Source organism: Helianthus annuus, chromosome 11, assembly GCF_002127325.2.
Source record: "Helianthus annuus cultivar XRQ/B chromosome 11, HanXRQr2.0-SUNRISE, whole genome shotgun sequence".
NCBI classification, from domain to species: Eukaryota; Viridiplantae; Streptophyta; class Magnoliopsida; order Asterales; family Asteraceae; genus Helianthus; species Helianthus annuus.
Window position 1 is genome coordinate 135,330,210 of NC_035443.2, and position 3,486 is coordinate 135,333,695.

Genomic DNA, 3,486 nt, shown 5'->3' on the forward strand with positions numbered 1-3,486 from the left:
TCATTGTATCAAAACGTATACAATTTCATAGCAACTAATTGTGCAAATAATTAACTACACAAACAATGAACGTGCAATAAATGCGAAATAGGAATCTTGGAAATTCGAGTTGTCACATTATCCCCAACTTGAAAGAAATTTCGTCCCGAAATTTAGCATGCGGTTACTGAGGAAGCTAGGTAAGTTATATCGTTTACTGGTTTTCCTGGGGTGTCACATCATCCCCCCGTTGATTTGGAATTTCGTCCCGAAATTCAGTAGTAGTAGCTTCAGCCTCAGTAGTGGTTGCATTGGTTCCGAATAACTGGGGGTACTTTTCTGTCATCTGGTCTTCGCGTTCCCAGGTGTACTCTGGGCCACGTTTGGAGTTTCAACGAACTCGAACAAGAGGGATTCTCTTGTTTTTGAGGACCTTAACATCCCGGTCCGTGATTTCAACTGGCTCCTCGACGAACTGCAACTGCTCGTCGATAGTGAGTTCCTTAAAAGGAACTATGAGGGTCTCATCTGACAGGCATTTCTTCAGATTCGACACGTGAAATACATTATGAACTGCATCGAGTTCAGCTGGTAGGTTCAGCTTGTAGGCCACTTTGCCTATTTTCTCAATGATCTCGAACGGTCCGACATACCACGGATTTAGTTTGCCCCGTTTGCCAAAACGAACCACACCCTTCCAGGGTGAGACTTTAAGTAAAACCCGGTCCCCGACCTGAAATTCCAAAGGCTTCCTACGCTTGTCCGCGTAGGCTTTCTGACGGTCGCGTGCTGCCGCCATGTGTTGTCGTATCTGTGCAATCTTTTCCGTGGCGTCCACTACAATCTCTGGACCCGTGATCTGACTATCCCTCACCTCTGCCCAACAGAGAGGTGACCGGCATTTACGTCCGTACAATGCCTCGAATGGAGCGGCTTGTATGCTAGTGTGATAGCTGTTATTGTATGAGAACTCCACCAAAGGGAGGTGCTTTTCCCAGCCGTTGCCGAAATCAATAACACATGCCCGAAGCATGTCTTCAAGAGTTTGGATCGTTCGCTCAGACTGCCCATCCGTCTGAGGGTGATACGCTGTGCTCATGTCTAACCGTGAGCCGAAAGATTTATGCATTGCTTGCCATAGCTCTGACGTGAATCGTGCATCCCGATCCGAAATGATGGAGGTGGGCACCCCATGCCTCGAAACAACTTCTTTAAGATAAACTTCTGCGAGAGTGGAGAACTTGTCCGTTTCCTTAATAGCCAGGAAGTGTGCAGACTTGGTGAGTCGATCCACGATCACCCATATAGTATCATTCCCACGCTAGGATCTGGGTAGGCCTGTAACAAGATCCATGGAAATTTCTTCCCATTTCCATTGCGGTATCTTGGGCTGCTGAAGTAGGCCCGCTGGTTTCTGATACTCCACTTTGACCTTTGCACATGTCAAACACTTGCCGACGTAAGTATCGATGTGGGCTTTCATGCTAGGCCACCAGTATGTAGTTCTGATGTCGTGGTACATTTTATCCGACCCTGGATGTACCGAGTAGCGGGACTTGTGAGCTTCGTCCATTACCAGCTCGCGTAAACCGCCAAAAAGTGGGACCCAAATACGCCCCGTTACATAGTAGGCGCCGTCTTCCTTTTGTTCCATTCGTTGCCTTGAGCCGCGTAAGGCTTCAGCTTTGACGTTTTCAGGCTTTAATGCTTCCATCTGAGCAGTTCGTATCTGTGAAGGAAGACTGGACTGAATAGTGAGCTGCAAGGCTCGTACGCGTCTAGGAAGAGTGTCCTTTCGACTGAGAGCGTCAGCCACAACATTGGCTTTGCCTGGATGATACTTAATAGCGCATTCGTAATCGTTGAGTAACTCGACCCATCGTCGTTGACGCATGTTCAAATCCTTCTGCTTAAGAATATGCTCGAGACTCCTGTGATCGGTGTAAATTGTGCACTTGGTACCGTACAGGTTGTGTCGCCATATCTTAAGTGCAAAAACAACAGCTCCCAGCTCTAAATCGTGCGTCGTGTAGTTCCGTTCGTGAACCTTGAGTTGACGAGAAGCGTAAGCAATAACCTTATCCCGCTGCATCAATACACAACCAAGTCCCTGTATCGACGCGTCACAATAGACCACAAAATCATCCGTGCCCCCTGGCAATGAGAGAATAGGTGCGCTGCATAGTCTATCCTTCAGGTACTGAAAGGCAGTTTCTTGTGTATTACCCCAACGATAGGTAACACCTTTCTGTGTCAACATAGTGAGCGGTTGTGCGATCTTGGAGAAGTCTTTAATAAATCGTCTGTAATACCCTACCAAACCCAAGAATTGGCGTATTTCCGTTGGTGTACGCGGTGCAGGCCAGTTCCTGATCGAATCTACCTTGGATGGATCGACATGAATCCCATCCCTGTTCACCACATGGCCTAAGAAGTGGACTTCACGAAGCCAGAAGTTGCATTTTGAAAACTTGGCGTACAGTTGCTCCTTTCGAAGAAGTTCCAAGATAAGACGTAAATGCTGCTCGTGTTCCTCCTGACTCTTGGAGTAGATCAGAATGTCGTCAATGAAAACAATGACGAACTTGTCAAGATAGGGTTTGCACACCCTGTTCATAAGATCCATGAAAACTGCAGGCGCGTTCGTAAGCCCAAATGGCATGACTAGAAACTCGTAGTGACCGTAGCGAGTTCTGAATGCTGTTTTGGAGACGTCCTCATCCCGGACTCTCAGCTGATGATACCCTGACCTTAGATCAATCTTGGAGTAGTAACTCGACCCTTGCAACTGGTCGAATAAGTCGTCAATGCGTGGAAGAGGATAACGGTTCTTCACTGTGACCTTGTTCAGTTTGCGGTAGTCTATGCACATCCTGAAAGTGCCATCCTTCTTTTTCACGAATAATACTGGAGCTCCCCAAGGCGAAGAGCTTGGACGAATGAAGCCCTTATCCAAGAGCTCTTGTAGTTGCTTAGACAGTTCTTCCAGTTCAGTTGGGGCTAGATGATACGGTGCTCGAGCTATAGGTGCTGCTCCTGGAGCTAGCTCGACTTGAAACTCGACCTGGCGATGAGGCGGTAGACCAGGTAAATCTTCAGGAAACACTTGAGGAAAATCACGTACAACTGGAATATCCTCTATCCTTTTCTCCTTCGTCGATGCATCAGTAACAAGTGCCAAAATGGCAGTATAACCCTTTCGTAAACATTTCTGAGCCTTCAAGAAAGAGATGATGCCAACCACAGCACCACTCTTGTCGCCTTGAACTTCGAGAGGTTCCCTACCCACACGAGGAATACGAATGATCTTTTCCTTACAAAGGATCTCTGCCTGCTGCTTGGATAACCAATCCATGCCAATGACGATGTCAAAACTACCCAGAACTATTGGAATAAGATCAATCGAGAAGGTCTGACCCGCTAGAACGATGTTACAACCCTTGACTACATGCGTGGCTTCTACACTCTTACCATTTGCTAGTTCTACGACATGTTTGGTGTTTAGGG